Source organism: Microtus oregoni, unplaced genomic scaffold, assembly GCF_018167655.1.
Source record: "Microtus oregoni isolate MIOR12 unplaced genomic scaffold, Mior012 000041F_ref0000270, whole genome shotgun sequence".
NCBI classification, from domain to species: Eukaryota; Metazoa; Chordata; class Mammalia; order Rodentia; family Cricetidae; genus Microtus; species Microtus oregoni.
This window is the reverse complement of record NW_024543208.1, coordinates 3,283,498-3,296,675: the sequence shown is the minus strand read 5'-3', so window position 1 is coordinate 3,296,675 and position 13,178 is coordinate 3,283,498. Positions and strand designations below refer to the sequence as shown.

The following is a 13,178-nucleotide window of genomic DNA, read 5'->3' as shown; positions in this document are numbered from 1 at the left end:
TAAGAATGTTTAAGAATCTACTTCCTTAACAGTTCTCAAATATAAAATGCACTCTTATTAACTACTGTCACCATGTTGTATAACAGATCTCTTGAACTTTTTCACCTGCATAAATGAAATTCTGTAACCCCAATTTCTTCAAAAGCCTAGCTGTAATACACCTAACACATCCTTTTCAGCAATACCTATGAAAGGACTGTCTAGCCTGTCTCAGTACAGAGACAGATTCATGAAAACACACTTTATATGTCTTCTTCATATTAAATTCAAAAATAAAAGTAGTAACAAAAAATATCAAACAGGTAAACAGAAACATTCTACTTCAAAATAACTTTTTTCTCCAAACCTTATATATTTATCTACATCCGGAAAAAAATAAAACTTTCCTATCCTTTTCTAAAGATTGCATGGTGGTTGCAACCTCAAGAGCCTACAGATCAAGTAAATTACAGCATATCAACAAAACTGGAATATTAAATAACTACTGAAGAGCTTACCAATCATAAAACAAATGTAAATATCCATAGGGTGATTAACCTTAAAATCAGAACCCAAATAAGTGCTTATAAAATGATTGTTAATTGGTCGAGAACAAACTACACTTATGCATTGACACTCAGAAGTCAATGGATAATGGCATACTTTCAGGAAATGGCATAAAACACAATGCTTGCTGTTTATCTCCCAGCAAGTTAGAGACTTTTCATCTTAGTAAGGTCTCTAAGTATATGAAAGTGACTGATGCTTTCAACTGAGAGATATTAAGTAGTTATGCTTAATTTGCTAGATAGATGTGCTAAACCTATGCGTGTCGTTTCATTTTTACCTTCAAGTAAGTCTGTAGGATAAATACTAGTAGTAGCACTATTTTGCAGATAAAGAAACCAAGGCATGCTGAAGTTACAGACGTTGCCTAGGGTGGCACTGACAGAGATAAGGATTAAGTCTTCTGCCATGCTAACAGATTCGCTAACACGAAGCGAGCCAATCCTCACTTGAGAGCGGCCAATGGTCTGCGGTTTTATGGTATTGAGAAGACAAATGACTCAGGTCCATTTCAATATCACAGTGGTGCTCTGATGACTGAATGAGACTCTCAGATGATTTTTCAACTCTTCTCGAATGATCTAGAAGTCCTAAGATAGGACAAGACAGCAGGCAAGGAAGACACAGACTTCAAAAAAGAAAAATGAAAACCTCATGAATCTGTCACTCCAAAGGGGCTATACCTCCTAATGCACCTTAAGGTTTTTTATCTTCCTCACACATCCTGGCTCCTCAACAACTCACAAAAGGTTGCACACCTGACCGCTAATGATAACTCATCAGCTATCCCGATGCTCCGCTCAAGCTGTAAAACTATGAGTTAGCAACAAATCCCCCACTCTTTGCCCCTTCAGCCCTTGGAGTTTAACTCCTCTCACATTACAGTATTTATTGAATTTCCCAGCCAAACGGTGTTCTGCTCCATAAAATTCTGACAAGTGGACTCTGCCAAGCTAATAATGGCTTCATTCTGCTGAAATAAACTTATTTCACTGCGGCAAACAAAACGCCATGACCTGGAAAGGTTATTTTTAACTGGGTAATGACTCAGTCCCAACCAAGCATTTCCCTCAAGGTTCCCTGTTTTAAATAAGTTACATTTCTTAAATATAAATGTATGTTATTATGTATGTTCTTGTCTTTCAATCTTCCACAATGAAGTGAACGTGGATATTTTCATTGCTTAAAGTGTTTGATTCTATTATTTCATAGCTCGCCAGCTTGGCAGAGTTCCTGTCCTATAGAATTACCCAAATAACTTATAAAAATATAAATACATTAAAGAGCAAAATACTTTTTAAACAGAATCTGGTTTTGGCTGCAATTTTCATTTTAATTAAGCAGCACCAAATCCTTTCAATTCCACACCTATTCAATGGGACTCTGAGAAAGGCTTTCTTATCACGCTACATTTAAAAATGTGAATAAATTTTGCTCAGGTTGCTTAGGCTGTTTACCAAATAACCTTACGCCCAGACAGATTTATCTGCATCCTCATTAATAAACATTTTATACATTTCTTAAATTCCCCCTACCAAAAAACATTGAAAAGCACGTCCAACTGCGATTTTTCTCCATACTGGTTTTCTGTTTTACAGTGATCATTGTACTGTAAGATACACAAAACCAACCAAACGAACCAACAGAAACAAATGCTATGATGAGGTCAAATTGTTCTCCAAGTTTCAAATGATCAGAGAGTCCAAGGGCTCAATTACAACAGCTGGGATCTTGTACCGACATGCTGCACCCTGCCAGTCCTGCCTTCTGAGACTAATAAAAGAGAAAACCCTTGACAGAGAACAGCTGGGCTCCTTACGAAGCCGCTCAGTCGAAAGGAGGAGGCCACCCACAGCCCACCAAAACTCATGGCTGGGTATGTAGGCACAAAGGCACAGGAAAAGACATCTGGTGGTAAGAGAGAGCATGCATTTAAAAGAGACTGAACCAGGAAGTGGCGGTGACGAACAGGGAAGAGGTGCTGATCTCCCGAAGTTAAACCCTGTTAGAGTTGGGTCTGGCATAGCTACGGCAGACAGGAGCCTCAATGCTGGCTGTACTGTAACTTTCATTAGTGCAAAAGGAAATAAAGACAAGTTTTGATCTAACTACGGTTTCTTAAGACAAAAACCTTTAGTAAATTTCCTTACTCGTCATTCTTTCCGAACCTAAATACCCTTTGGATGACCTATAGTGTGTATTCACACTTTCGGTAAAAGGTTGCAATCTGAATCGCCTTCCCATTGCTTCCTGCCAATTCCTCTGCCTCCAGATTGCAAGAGGGCCTTGGCTACCACAACAGCTCTCCCCATCAAAGCCATGCCACAGAATTACTGTCAATTAGCCAAACGTATAAAGGGCATGGAGAAAAAAAAATCATCAAGCCACACATGGTGGCTGAAAAAGGGATAGTAGCTACATTGTGCATAGTCCTTCAAGTGAATGAGAGTTTCATATTAGGTAAGTTAGCATTAGAGTCAGTTTAGGAAAACTACAAACAAAAACAAGCAAAAGGACAAGGAGCACAGAAACTCTCCTGTATTTTACTACGGCTATTTTGTTTTTGTTTGAAGAAAAATCAGACCAGTTTCTATGGATACTAGCAAGGACACAAAAGCTTTTTCCTAAATTAGCATGTTCTTTTAAGACGGTATAATAGCCATCCCTAATTATTACAGATGGATCACAAACACCAGCGTGAAGGCAGTTCAGATAGTGTGTGTGTGTGTGTGTGTGTGTGTGTGTGTGTGTGTGTGTGTTGTGGGGGAAGAGAGAGAAAACTGTTCACCATCAGTGGCAACTCCAACACTGATGCAGAACATGAGAAAACAAGAGGAACATTATTGTGGCAACAACCATCATCGATAAATTAATGGCCCAGGCCAACTGCATTACTGCCTGATTTAAGTATGATTTGATTTTGGATTTCTTATTCAATGTAGAAAATATCTGAGAGCCACCTAAACCAATTAATGAAACCTAATATTGCTGTCATTTCCACTTTTGCATGTGTTAGACGTTATCTGCTTTTGAGATTTGTCTCAGATTCAGAATACAAAAAGTTTGGAATTACAAGTTTGAAGCCACATGAAAGGAAAAGTGGATCCCTTTCCATGAAGAACAATAAACTGTCTCTTTATGCCCAAGTCCTGAGATTACGGTGCCTCCAGAGGACCCACGTTTAGTTCCCAGCACCTATGTCAAGTGGCCCACAAACACCTGTAACTTCATCAGATCCCCAGTCCTCTTCTGGAATCATTTGGCACCTCCACCCACATATGCCTACCCACGCACAGACACACATAATTTTAAAATAACAAAATATGGGGTTAGAGAGATGGATCAGCAGTTAAGAGCACTGGTTGCTTTTCCAGAGGACTCAGGTTCAATGTCCAGCATCCACACAGCAGCTTACAATTGTCTATAACTCCAGTTTCAGGGGATCTGATGCACTGTCCTGGCCTCAGCAGCACCACACACATGAGGTGCACCAACATACAAACATGCAGTCAAAATATTCATACACATAAGATAAATAATAAGAATAAATAGATAAAGTGAAATAAACATTGGAGTTGAAGAGATGACTTGGTGGTTAAGAATACTTATTGCAGAAGTCCTGGGTTTGCTTCCCAGCACCCACATGGTAGCTCACAACCATCTATAACTTTAGTTTCAGGGTTTCTGACACCATATTCTGACCTCTGCAAGCACCAGGGTATTTATACTCACAAGCTAAACAGTCAAGCATAAACTAAAATGAAACAAATAAGTTGTAAAATAAATCTTCGAGGCTTAGTGAGAAAAGCATTCTGAACAGGTCAGGACATACACAGCCCTGTAGCTCAGTGCTTCTCAGCCTTTGGTTTGCTACTGCTATGTAGGTCTCATATCAGCTATCCTGCATCTCAGACATTTATATTATAATTCATGACATTACAAAATTTCAGTTATGAAGTATCAATGGAATAATTTTATGGTTGGGATCACTACAACATGAAGAACTGTGTTAAAGGGTCTCAACATTAGGAAGGCTCAGAACCACAGGTATAGCTGGAACATGGTCTCCCACAGTGACTCTGGCAAACTAGAACATGGTGCTGCCTTCCTGATATTAGAAATGACCACACAACCCTCTTCACCCTTCATTTTCTTGCTTACTAAAGACAGTGACAAACTCTTTGATTTCAGACAGATAAAGCAAGCTAAAATTGAGCTGGAAGTTTCCTTCCTGTTGGATAGCTTTCACATTAATGGAAAGTGCTGTGCAGGTTACTGGAGAGATAAGATCTATGATCTTATCCAGTCTTGGACCCTGCATGCTACAATACCAACTCTCTGGGTAAGATGTGCCTATTGGTACAGCAGTGGCATTGCTGCTTTGAGGGTGATCCTGATTTACAGGAGTGAAGAACCTAAGCCTGGCTCTGTAACTATAGCTAAGGAGGTCAAAGTAAAAGCTCTGTGTGGATCCATCTACTACTGATGTTTGGTTAAATGGGCAAGCAATCAAATTCCATCTAAATATCTGTATTTTATGTTTATATTTAAATTTGTATAAATATCTATATGCCTCTTTAAGTACCAGGGAGCACTGTAGAAAGGAGGTAACTCATATATAAGAAGTTGAAGAATAAGAATGAAAGCTGTCTTCTAGATCCAAATGGGCATTGGAATCATGGACACACAGCAGCTGCAGCTACCGGCATTGGACCTGCACAAAATTGAGACTGTTGATGTTACACAGCACATGTAGAGGACCTCATGAGTTCTCCACTTTTTCCTGATGTGCTACTAGCAGTTAATGGTTGTCTTACGGACTGCCGGGGGAAGGAAATCTGTCTACTTCAGTGTTATAGACACTGGTAAGTTGTCTATGCTCCAACAAAAGAATTTTCTGCCCATGGTTGTAAAAGTAACTCTAATTAAACACACAGACTCTCTCTCTCTCTCTCTCTCTCTCTCTCTCTCTCTCTCTCACACACACACACACACACACACACACAATTTAAAAGTAGGAGGATACCTAATTGGGAAGAAGGGCTTCAGAGTGGAGGAAATAAGAGATAGTAATGGAGGCATCCATTTTATCATAATGTTGTTCATAAACATGAAAATCATAAAAATGCTTAAAATACGGTGATAACATGATCTCCCTTTCAACCAATCTTATGTTAACCCATTGGTATGTGCTGTGGGATAATGCTCACATTGGCCCATTGGCCAGTAGCCATGAAGGAAGTATAGGCAAGGCAACCACACTAAGAGAATTCTGGGAAGAGCAAAGGCAGAGACACAGTCACCTGCCAGATGCAGAGGAAGCAAGATGAGAATGTCTTACTGAGAAAAGGTACCAAGCCATTTGGCTAAACATAGATAAGAATTATGGGTTAATTTGAGTTGTTAAGAATTAGTTAATAATAAGCCTGAACCAATAGACTAAAGAGTTTATAATTAATATGGCCTCTGTTTGCTTATTTGGAACTGAATGGCAGCAAGACTAGGCAGGACAGAAACTTCCATCAACAAGCATGTATGATTTGTGCCTGTTTCTACTTGATTCATGTCTAAAACAGGGGTGTCTCTAGTAATGAACCACTGGTTTTCCATGAAATGGAAGAGAAGACATCTGAATAAAACTTGGCGTTCTGAATATTTCAATGCTTACTGAAAAGTATATAAAATCCTGAAAGTGGAGGAAAGCACAACACAGACGGCAGGGGAACAACAGTATCTGGTATTAGAGGTTCTTCTGTTTTTGTGTTGCTTTCATTGGTTAATTAATAAAGAAATTGCTTTGGCCTGATAGGGCAGAACTTATGTAGGCAGAGAAGACAGAACTGAATTCTGGGAGGAAGAAAGCTGGGTCAGATAGAACCACCATGGAGCTGCCAGGTCAGATATGATGAATCTCTCCTGGTAAGCCACAACATCGTGGTGATATACGGATTATTAGAAATGGGTTAAATCAAGATGTGAGAGTTAGCCAATAAGAGGCTAGAGATAATGGGCCAAGCAGCAATTTAATTAATTCAATTTCTTTGTGGTTATTTCAGGTGTAAGCTAGCAGGGTGGTAGGGACGAAAAACAAAGGACCCTCTCCTTTTCCTAGAACAAGTACCAACTAGACCCTCACCAGTCATGCTCTTTTCTTTCCATCACTGAACATCTTTCTGCAGATCCTACCCTTCTGTTCCAAACTCCCCAGCACAATTGCCCATGCTGCCCTAACCTCCTGTCAAACTGGGTGGAGATTCTGGCTGTGCCGTCTTCTAGAAAGGTGACATTGCCTTCTGGTTATGTGCCATCGCTTTCGGAAACTTCTTAAACCCTACCCAATAATTCCAGTTTCATTTTTTTTAGAGGTTGTTTCTTGCTAACTTTAAAAAGTAAACAAACCAGCTCAATTACTGTCACTCCTGACAGTATTTTTCCGTATTACAGCCGAGCAGAATCATAAGATACATCAAAAGCTTCTGGACTTGATCACATCTGTCATGGAGAATTCAAAATTCACTTAGGACAATTAAATTAGCTACGTAAAAAGAGGTTGTGTGTACTGTGGTTATGGTAGAAAAACATCATCGGATACATTTTAGTTGATAGAATATGACATTCTTGAAGTTAGCCCAAACTTACTTTCCTTAGAATCAATAACAGACAGGTTACGATGGAGATATGGTAACAAACACCTCCACTGTTGACAATTCTTAGCATTCAAATGAGAGAATTCTTTTCAAATGCAAAATAAAATAGTAAGTGGGCATAAAAAGCCTGAGTGTAAATCCTGTTGCCTCAGATCCATCTTAGAAAAGCAGAATTTTAGTGACCACTTCTTTACTTAATAATGATGCAACAGGCAGCATTTCAAAGTATTTGGAGATTTCAATATTATGTTGTTCCTATATCACCAATTCCACAAGATTTAAATTTTGTCAGTATCACATAGCCACACTGGCAGCAGAATTCCTAGCAGAAGTAAAACTATGACTGAGTCACAGCAATTACTGTAAGCAGTATGTTGAGATGGATGTTGAGAACGGCATTTGCCAGAATGACCAGGAGAGCTTCACCAAAGCTTCTAGTTTAAACGGGGTGAGATCTCAGTCAGATGTGATCTGGGTAAGGTGCACAGAGGCAAAGCTTTCATGGAGTTCTTATGTTCTTCCTTAGCAGCCACATTTTCCACTAGAACCTGCCATTGTTTGTGGAAACCTGTTCCAAAACATGTTAGTGAGTTAGGCATGCTGAATTATGCCTATAATCCCAGCATTTGGAATACAGAAGTAGGAGGATCAGTAAATCAAGCTCTTGGCAATATAACAAGTTCAAGGACATCCTGGGTTACACGAGACAAAAAGAGAAAAGAAAAGACACAAACATGTCAATGAAAACTTGAAACATGAATGGCAATAGGCTCCATACTGTAGAAATTTGGCACGTGAAATCCAGAAGTGTTAGCAACTTTAATTCATACTAACGTGTTCTATGAGAAACACATATGCATCCATTCACAGACGGTGCTAGGATTCAAATCTAGTCTTTAGACTACACCCCAGCCCTGAAATTCTAAGAGCCATCTTCAAAACTCATTGTTTCTTTTTACTTGGCTGAAATTCAGAGCCCATTACTTACAAAGGATGCCTCTAAGGAATTGTGAGGAGGTTTAGCAGTACAACTGTGTTAAGCTGTAGAAAGATTAATAGTACTAGGCAGAGGCAGGTGGATCTCGGTGAGTTTGAGGTGAGCCTCAACTACATCATAAGTTTGTAGGCAAGCCATAGTGATATTCTGTGTCAAAAACAGTAATTACTACTATCATCATAATAAAAAATATTTTTATTAAAAATATTATTTAAAATGTTACAGTAACAACTATATGTAAATAAATAGAAAACCACAGAATTGATATTCAAAATTGGGAGAAAAAATAAAAGAAAATTTATTCCCTGTCAGGTCAGAGTCCAAAACTGTAGTTGTCTGAGGAGATTTCTGAGTGATTGTGAGAAAACTCGGAGAAACCAAGACAAGAGTCTTTTGACCTCAGTTTCTTCAAAAACATGAAATTCTTCCTGGAACCTGTTTTTCTCCTCCCGGCTATATTGGGTAGGAGTGGTTTTATTCCAGATTATTCATTACAACTGGCAACTGTTATTTGTTTTTTGGTTTGACAGTCATGTGCGACTTGCCCTTTGATTGAATGCTTTCCTTGTGTGGTTCCTCTGAACTCTCAGGAGTATAAAGTGTCTGATGCTAAACTTGGCTATTGCATGAAATTTAGTTCACCTCATTATTGGCTCCACTCTTCCAGGTCACATACCTCTAGAATAGTGACAGTACCCTACCTCACACCATACAAAGATTAATTCCAAGTAGACTGACATTAAAAAATATATACACTATACAACCTTAGTAAGGATATCTTTATATAAAAGAACTAACTATAAGGGGGAAAAAACAACAAATGTTACTGCATTAAAAATTTAAATATCCTTTAACCAAACAAGAGTTAGCAAATTACATAGGGGCTGGCATCTGGAGTGCACACAACTGGCTTAGAGAAGATACCAAGAAACTATAAAGAAGTCTTCTTTATATTATTTATTAACAAAAAATAGTGGCCATCAAGTAGAAAAATACACAAAAGATATAAACAGGCACTTCCCAAGAAGAGAGATCTAGTGTTCAACAAATACTGAAGAAATAGACACATGTTCATGTACAATCAAATACATATACAGTTCTTAGAGTGGAACTCTTCATAAACGACCCAATCTGAGCACATATTATCTTTCGGTAGTTCAAAGTGTGGGATGCTTATACAAATGCAGCACTGTATCTCCAAGAGCATGAAGACAGTGCACAAATGCATCAACAGACCTCACAAACACCGGATTGTGCCGAAGTCACATAAAAAGAATGCACACAATGCAGTGTTACTTTAGACACTAAAGGTGTGAGAGCTCAGGAATGTTCCATGAATGTTTTTCAGGCAACTGTTACCTATAGGCAGAAGGAATGGAGAAAAAGACTGAGAGAAGATTAGAATGGCACACATGTAGAAGACCAACGGTGGGGTGCAAAGGGAAAGCAGAGTTGAGGGATTGCTAAGGAGGATAAGGATTTGGTTTCCAAGCTTGCAAGGTGACAGAGAAGAAAGGAACTGGAGGGACTCAGGAACTCAGCATTCCTGGAGAAGCTACTTTAATAAGTGAACAATAGAAGGCAAACAGCTCTCTTGAATCAGGTGTTCAGATTAAGGGCTCTTTCAATGGGTAACATTTTGAAAGATTTCAAGTGCTCAGGACCAGGGACTATCTGTAGTAAACACCCAGCTCTTCATTCCCTCCTTGGTATGTATCTTAGACCTGAAACAGACAGAAAATCAAGACTGGGTGAATAATGAGGCAAGAAATGTGTGAGAAATATCTAGCAAGTGTGAAATTACCTGTTGCAGACATTTCTTAAGTGGAAAACAAAGCTGAAATGCTGCATTTTTGGACAATAGCAAACCAATTTCTTCAAGTAAGTGTCAATGCAGCATATGGACGCACAAGATAGGATAAGGGGATATGCTCTCTTTTCCTCTACTGCAGCAAGATTCCCGAAATAGACAGCAATAAGGAGGAACGACCGATTTTGTCTCAGTTGACTTCTTTGTCTTGGGGTCTGTGGCAGAGCATAATATCATGAATACAGAGTGTCATGGAGCAGAATATGTGCTAGAGCAAAGAGTTAACCTCAGAGAGCAGAGAAGCAAAGACAGAGATAGGAAATGCTAAGGGTCCCAGAACCTGCTTTGAGGGCATGCTTCAGGTGATCTATGTCCTCCCAGTAGCCCCACCTACTAGGGTCCACCACCTCATAAGAGCTCCACAGTCGAGTGACCAAGTTTAACAAATGAGATTTCAGGAGACACTTCTGTTCTCGAAGCAGAGCGTATCAGAGGGAGAGATTTGGATAGATTTGCTTTGCACCCAAATATCCTTGGGAGACTTAGTAAGAGCTGGTGGGCTAGCCAGATCCCTGCAGCACAGCTGTGCTCCCGACAGAAATATACTAGGGAACTAAGGAAAAAGCTTGCAGGTTGCATTTCCCCATTATCAGGCATTGCCATGCAGCAGCCTGAACCAAAGAGATGCAAACCCCACCAGGGACAGCAGGGATGCGCTCCCCACCCCCTATATGTGCAAAGGAAAAAGAAGGCAAGCAGGAATACAGAAACAGCTGCTCCCTAAACTCATTTAAAAAATACCCTACAAAAATAAATGTGACGCGTCCACAGTACACAGCAGATGGAAGTGCAGCATATGTCTAGCTCACGGGGGAAGAGGATGTAATTGAGGAATCGGAAAGTGTAGAAATCCAGAAACACTGAAACCCATGTCACATACGGCTGCCCATTAGGCTACACTGTTGTCAAGCTGTGGAGAGAATTGCCTTTCATGTGTACCCACCACTTTGAAAGAATTTCACATAATTACAGGAAATCCTCTAGTAGAATTTATTGGAATTGATAATTTTATAGCCACATTCGAGAACCAAAATTTTATTTCCTTCTAAAATAAACTATAGCTGTATCTCCTGATCTCAAGGACGTGAGAAGGGAAATTAAAAAAGATAATGTTCAGGCTGAAAAGATGTCTCAGTCGATAAGGGCACTTGCTACTCTTCTTCAGGACTGGAGCTTGCTTCTCAGCATCCACTTTGGTCAGCCTACAGCCACCCACATCTATAGCTCCACGGGATCCAGCACCCATTCCTGGTCTCTGCAGGTTTCCACACATGCATGCGTATACATAGACACACACAAGTGAAAAACTCTTTTAACCATAAAATAAACATCAGTGAATACCAACATGACAGCTAGAGATTGGGTAAGATACCTGAGCTTCTGATTAAACACACAAACAACAGGCCAAATGCCTTTGAACAATGGCCAATGACTGACATTACAAAAGGAATATACGTCAATGTTTGGTCTTCCAGACAGATTCTTTTCGGCCAAATCTTAACACAATGTTTCTTGTACATATGCAAGTCATTTTTTTGAACTTCTCATATCCTTTAGTATGATGGTAAAGTATTTTGGCATTTTCAGAAGTCATTTTAAGATCTCATTACAATTTCTATGGAAACCCCAAGATGGGAAAATATTCCTATTACTCTATTACCTACATCTGTGTTGACTTTAAATGACAAAATAAAATAGTTAACTGATGAAGTACAGCATATAAAATAAGATGGGAAATTAACTCCACAGGCTTATTAACAGCACTATACAAAGGGCTTCTGATAAATGAGCAAGTTAAATATTTATCAGTATACTGTTAGCTATCATATCAAAAAATATTTTAACATGACTCAAATTATAATAAATCGTAAGATCCTTTAAGAGTATAAAATTTTAAGACAAGGAAACACACAATCTTACTTTTTAGGGGTAGCCCAGAGTCCAAGTTATCTAAGGAAATCTCTGCTGTGGGCAGCAATGTCATAATCAGATCTAAAACATAAGAGTTACAACAGCTTCCTCGTGTATTCTCTTTAAAATAAAATAAACTAAACTGGGAGCTGTGGTGATTATACCTTTAATCCCAGCACTCAGGAGGCAAAGGCATATGGAGCTCTGTGATTCCAGGCCGGCTAAAGGCTACATAATGAAAGCCTATCCCAAACAAAAATAGAAGAAAAACTAAGCCAACGCATACAGAAAAAAAAAAAAAACAAACAAATGAACAAAACTATCAAGTTTCAATTTTGAAATAAAAAAATAAAAATAAAGCTAGACAGGTGCAATGCCTCAACTCTTGTAATCTTAGCACTGGGAGGTAGACTCAAGAAGATCCCTATGAATTCAAGGCCAGCCTGGTCTGCACAGCAAGCTCTTGATGGCCTGGAGTTATATAGCAAGTTATATAAGAGTTATATAGCAAGCCATGTCTCAGTAAAACAAAAAGTAATACAACAACAACAATAGTAATACTAGAATGTGAATGTTAAATTCCTGGAGAGGGAGATGTAAGCAAAAAATATTAAGAACCATCTTTATTCGGATCTAGCAGAGGCTAGTGGAACATTTAACCATTGGTATTAATGGAAAATGCTATTCAGATGTGAAACCAGCCTCGCTTCATTACAATGATCCTCACTTACCAGTTCCTTCAATTGAGCATCCCACAGTTTGGAGTGTTTATTCAGAGACACCAGAGTGGTTGACTCTGAAGTAAGAACATGACATATAATTAATTCTCCCACCTAATATTAAACTTTTTTAAATCTCTGCAAATATCAAGAGCTTTCTAATCTGGTGAAAACTTACATTTAAGAGAAGTTTTACCAGGTCAAACCCTCATCGCAATATAGGGCTTTAAAACAGCATGATTCCTGTTTTACCTTCATCCTGGATCTTTGTAGACTAAAAACAAAAGCTCTAATCTCTTGTCTAAGAAACCCAAGCATAAAATTTATTCAGAATTAGAATAATGCGAAATGCCAAATAGCCAAACCTATTTTCTAGGAAACAGAGAAAGATCATATGCCTCTGTTGATAACCCAGAACCTCCTACCACCTGAAAGGACCCTCTGAATAAACATGGAATTTAATTTACATATGCTCACAATATTTTACA

At 38.8% G+C, this 13,178-nt stretch overlaps 1 protein-coding gene across 45 annotated transcripts in view; it reads right to left on the bottom strand.

Moving 5' to 3' along the window:
* Positions 1-13,178, bottom strand: part of Ptprd (protein tyrosine phosphatase receptor type D) — a 2,219,644-nt gene that overhangs the window by 413,873 nt on the left and 1,792,593 nt on the right. The window lies entirely within an intron of this gene.